A 6176-nucleotide genomic window follows, 5' to 3' on the forward strand; every position below is an offset into this window, starting at 1 on the left:
TCAGCTCTTCCGTGTAGATACTTCAGATTCTGACAGAATATATTAGCGCGTAAGCACTAATCTGAAGGGTACCAACCCCGAGAAATGTCGTCTGTCTCTTCGCGTCTGTTCGCATTGTCTGTTCCCCTAGCGCGAGTGCTCTGTCCCGCAGCATTGCCCACTCTTCATCGTCTTCTACGTGGTACTAGTCCGGTGGTTCTGACCCGAGTGAGTGAGTGAATAAACTTTATTGCCCAAATAAAGGAGTCTTGCGGCTTGCCCGAAGATTGCCGATGTCTTTCAGGCTGAGCGTGGTTGGCGCCCGTAGTCTAAGGCACCACTGTCCCTGGCCATCCGGCATGCGTGGCTCACTAGGTCTCTTTGGATCATTGAGCTGGCTGCTGGTTAGCCGGTCCTCCCACTGCTACGCATTTGGCTCTTTGTTACCTCGGACCCGAGAAAAATTTCTCTTGGATGTCCGCAGCTGCCCTAGAGCTATTGCTCCGCTCATCGTTGTCTGCCCGCTCATCGTTGCCTTCTACGTAACAAAAATCCGTGCTTTCGCACTGATTAGAATGTAGTAAACGTTGTTTGTAGTTTTTTTTTTCATTCTGTTTCTTAGGCAATCAGGCCATGAACATCATAACGAGGAGAGGCGGAGAGAACGGGAGAAGAGGAAGATCACGTGAGTGAGACTTATCATTGCGCTATTCGTAACAACTCGTAAGAAGCCCATAAACAAATAGGAATGTTACCAGCGACATACGAATTATATTATTACGTATGGGTAACCTTTTTTTTACGCAGCTGCTAGTTACGTTTTCCCAGATGTATTCTTGGTATGCCGTAGGAATGGCCAGAATGCCAACGCTTTTGGAATTTGTTGTTCTAAAATTTTGGCAGGAAACTTGGATTGTAGAGATAGACCATGCACTTGTACCATGCCTTGCACACACTTCTGTACACCACAATGTCAATATTTGTGAACGTGCGACCCGTAAAGTTGAGTTTATCTTGATTACGAGTACAGTAACATTTAAATTGAAATTGCGGTGTATTTTTTGTAGCGTAGCCAGCTTCATAAATATTATCTCACGGAAACATCAACTTAATTGCACGTCTTCGAAAATTTTGATGAAGTCTAATTTTGCTATTATAACTGGGAAATGGGGTTGAGCGCTGCTCAAGAATATTTTTTCCTGGATTAATCCTCACTTTGCCCATTCAACAAAGGCAATTGAATTATAGCGAGTGAGTGATAACTTTCAGAACCGCATTTTGTGCCTGTCCATAAATGTGTTAAAAGCGCCTTGGTGGACCTGAGGTTGCTGAGAAAAAGAGGCTCATTATCTGCAGGCTGTCTTCCTTTTCAAAGTTTGCTTCCAGGACAATGCTGTCAAACCACAGAGTAAGACAATGCTGAATGTACTAGTAATCAATACATCGACAACGAAAACCACGCGTGCTATAGCCTGGCGCTAATACATGCTACAAAGCATTTATTATTTGCCGTAAATTTAAATTTCAAACTTTTTGAAGGCAGTTAGACTGCTCTTTGAAGTTTTTAGGAAAGGAAAAGGCGCAGTAACTCTCTCAGTTCTTGGTAGAGCTTTTCAATGCCTTGTGCGCAGCACTCCAAATCTCGCTTCGGCATGAAGCCCCTGCCGGTAGAATTACCGTCAGAAAACTCCCTGGCAATTCCCGCTTTTTGCGCACAAGGTTGTTACTTATTCCACCTCTACTATATATACTTACCACCTTCATGGCAGTGGATATAGTACAATAGTACAGTGCTTTCGCTTCTTGTTACCTTGCCTATATCAAATTTCACTGACGATAAAGTTGGCCTGTTATTTAATTTAGTTAGAGGATTCGGTAGCTTCAAGGCCTTAGGAGTAAGTAGGATGGAAATTCGGGCTAGTTCGGTTACGTTCATTTTAAAAGAAGAATGCAGCGCGAACAGAGACGACGGACGAAGAAGAGGTGCACAACACAAGCGATTTTTTTTCTGTGGTTACTCGTATATCAGTGCCCGTCCTTCGAGTAAAGACTGCCTTAACATGATTTATTAAGCCTTGGAGTTTCTTCACCCGCCACGCAATATGCAAGGCTACTATCAGCGTAATTGCGGAAGAGGAAAGCAGCCCTGCTTTCAAATTCAGAAAATTAACGCAGGATATCTCGATTCCTTTCATCCTAGCCTTAGATTGTTCAAGTTAGGGGTGGAAGGATAGCTGGAAGCGTTTACATTTCTTGGAACACCTACAGAACTCAACAATGATTACGAGAGGCCTGCCTTGCACTTTCATTCTCGCAGAACAATGAGCATGCTCATCAAGAATTTTCTAACCAACGTCATTGACATACCATGCTGAGTGCACATGAACTTTTAAGAGGCGCTGTTATTAACCGGCAAAGTTATTCGAAGCAAATAATAAGTTGGTACCAGCCTAACCGACTAGTAGGGTTTTCTTATAGCGCCCGCAAACGTTGTACAGCGCGCAAGCACACTGCAGCACGTTACTATGCCGGAACCTTTGCATAGCTTTCGTGCATACTGTTGAAAATGTGGAGACGCGTTGACCACCGACATTTGAGGAAATACATTTCGCTGCTATGTTATTTGATGGGATGGCATACATTGAATGGCTGCCTTCTATTTAAAAGCACTCGTTCTCATCCATTAACGGACGTTTGAAGGGAAGCTGAAGCACTTTTCGAAAAAAATTAGTTCCCTGAGGCTTTTTGTAGGTTTTAGTCCGCTGAAAAATAATATATCATTCAAAAAGAGAGTAAATAAACGCTAAAAGCTGTTTTTAGAAAAAAACGCCTCCCATCGTCTCAGGGAGATCAGCGAACGCCGCTGTTGCCCGCGATCGGCCGGGACCGCCGCGACGTCATCCACGGGGATCTCCGGCCTGCGCCGATGCTATTGGTGCGTAGCGTGTTGTTAAGGCTAGATTAAGAACTATGTTTTGGAAATTATGGGTAATTCCAGCAGTGTTGAACACTTTGGGCTCTAACCGTACATGTTCGAGCCATCAGCAGTTTCAGAAAACTGCGGAAGCAACGACGCCGCGGAGTGCGCCGGCAGCGAAAGTCGCGATATTTCCACGTGTTGGAAATCTCGACTGATACGTATGTTTTGCGGAGGTGCATGCGCGTACATATCTTTTGCGTAAGTGCATGTGCAAATGGCAGTAAAACAAGAAAATGGCGTCGAAACGTTGTTGTGTGCCGCTGCTGCATAGAAGCCTATAGTCGGGTATAACTTTAAAAGACAGGAGAGGCCCCGCCCATATGACCGGAGCGCAGCAGCCAATTGCCTCCGCGACTAAAGATATAGTCCCGGTGAAAAAATTGTGACTGCGTCTAACACGCGTATTTCTTGGTACAAATAAGATTTGTGCATCTTGATGAGTGGTTTGGTAAAACTATGATGATGGAAATGCTATATAGCACATGCCGGATCGCGAGAGAAAAATAACTCTGTGCCTTCTACAACGCCGTGCGTCGTCTGCTACGGAGCAAGATCGATGGCACCGAACGACACTCGAACAACGCCCTGCTAAACGCTCGGCTATCTTATCATACTGCTGCCAACGATCCATCGTTTGCGCGCTGAGCTGGCAGCAACGAATCTTTGCGTTGGAGGTTGCTTTCGCAAATCTTTTCGGTTGAGGAACTCGTAGGTTGGTTTCATTCGCGCATGCTTTCCTCGTTTATCCTGATAATGATTTTGCTCCATCACTCCGCCATGTCCGACGAGAAACGCATGCAGGAGCACAGTACACAAACACAACCGCCGCTCACAGTAGGTACCAGACTCTGGCAAACTCTCCACGTCGTAACTTCACTTAGGAGCAAAACAAAACACCATAGAACACACACGCACGATGTTTGTTTTCAGCGGTGAGTCGCCGCGGGATCCCGTTTCCAGACGAAGCGCAGCGCAGCGTCACCGATGCTCGCTGTAATCTTTTTTCGTCGGATCACGGCTCAGAACAAACGCACGCGGCCCAAATTGTTCATCGTAAGCTCGCAATAATATTTACAGCATGACAGACGCCTACAAACAATTCGAATTCACTCTGACGAAGGGAGACGCACACAGCTGGCGCGACTCGGCCCAGTTCGAAGGGAGGCGGCCATGTTAGGCATGTTCTTCGTCGGCGGGGTCACCGGCCGTCCGGCTCATGACGTCATATGAAGTGCGCACCTATTGGCGGAGGCTCGTGTTCATCCGCCTTTGAGGGTCAAATGCCGCTGCCTTCTGAAGTTGTACCCGACTATTGTCACCAACTTCTTGTAACGCCTGTAAACATTATAGAATTCAGAAAACCAGCATGATTACACGAGTTGTGCGAGGTAAAGCATTTGTTCATTAATTTATAGTGACGTGTCTAATTACACCCGAAGGCCTTCTAGAACTACAAAAGAATGCCAAACTGGATGAGTTGGAGAGGGTTCACTGCGGTACTGCAGCCAGCCCGAAAAGACGAGACGACGGGGGAAGCTCTCGTGTGCGCTATTCCTTCTGTAGCATGCTCGGGCTACTGTTAAACGACGAAACTTCTGCACTTACCCCCGTGCGTTATTTTTTTCGCATGCTGAGCACGCTTTTGGACAACAATTATGGCTGCGTTTCGAAGTTAACAGTGCTGCTCATCAAAACTAGTGTGCTGAGAGATATATTTTTTGCTGTTGCATATCCGGGTAACCGGCAGAATAGCTTGTGGCAGATATAAGCCTACCGGGGCTCGACGACTTTGCCGTTCTGACTCATGGACAAGTTTGCATGAATTATACCGCCATTTTCAATCGCCAGCCATGACCAAGCGTTCATGAATGCAAATGTTTGCATTGATCAAGTATACTAGGCTGATATAAGCGGTTTTTGCTCAGTTAAGTGCAGCTGCATGTGCTGCGCGCTGATGAAAGATTAAGAGGATTGCTTATGCTGCCAGCAGGCGAAGGAAATCAGTAAAAAACAAAAAAAAAAGCAGACTGTGCGTAAGGCGCTCAAAGGCAGTGCTGGAAGTGCCTTTGAAAACGAAACATTTTGACAGATTTGAATGTCTGGTTGGCTTTGAAGACTAATAATAAGCTGCCCATTCACAACGAAAAACTTTAATTTGAAACCCAACGTTTCGAAGCCGGCTCGGCTCCTTCATCAGGAGTGACTGAGGGCAGTAGCTAGCTTCTTTATGTATGGAGGGGGGAGGAGGTCAAAATAACGAAAGCTGTGATGCGAAATGCGTGGAGGAGGTTAAGGCTGTGAGTCATGTTGTCGCACTGTGGGAAGGCGGTCAGTGGCGAATTTGTTTCTTCGAATTGCGGAGCGAAGTCCATGGACATATACTGGAGGCAGGTTTACTTTTGTGCGGTTGTTGCTCGGGGTCGTTTGGATGTGCCAAGATTCCAGAAGGAGGCTTTTCTGGTAATTTGTTTCGGTTCCGAGGATGCCGGTTTCGCCGAAGTTGAATCTGCGGTCTGAGTATTCGGAATGTTCGGCTACAGGATTGCGCTCTCTTGCGAAGTTGCGGACGTCGCTTTTATGTTCCTTTAGCGCAGTGGCTTCAGCTCAACATGAATGTGACTCAGCTGGAAAAGGCAAAGAAGTTTACAAACAGCTAAGAAATTAATATAATGAAAACAGAAAGATTGATACACATATTTTGTGCAGGCAGTTTCGTTATGCTGCGTAACGCCAGTTTGTCTGGTTCACACGGAAGAGCTAGGCTGGGAGAGAACAACCGACGGATATTACCAAGCTGTGTGCTGACCCGGCTGAACGCTGTTCGAAAGAAGTACCATGTCAAAACTGGTTTATATACAGGCTTCAAGCATTACCCAGAGCATCCAAACCAGAGAAAGCAAACGGCACTGGCAGAAGATTACGTTGATCTGTCGTTCATCAAAGCGAGGACCGCAGCGGAGCAAGGATAGCCGGACGGCCGGCCAACTCTCCGTGAATGGTGTCACTTCCGCCAGTTCACCCTTTTTGTCGTCACCCCACCCGCCGCTTCTGGAAGCGACGAGGGCGTGTCAGCGGCGCGTTTTTAACAAGCGATTGCGGCTCTTTTTGCGGACAGAATCGAGAAAAAAATTACCCACATGATTTCCAATGTCCCTTCTTCCCAACCATAGCGTTTCGCGCGATTTGAAAACCGTTTCAGCTTCGCTTTAAGCAAACA

The sequence above is a fragment of the Amblyomma americanum genome, chromosome 2, assembly GCF_052857255.1.
Source record: "Amblyomma americanum isolate KBUSLIRL-KWMA chromosome 2, ASM5285725v1, whole genome shotgun sequence".
In the NCBI taxonomy this organism is placed as follows: domain Eukaryota; kingdom Metazoa; phylum Arthropoda; class Arachnida; order Ixodida; family Ixodidae; genus Amblyomma; species Amblyomma americanum.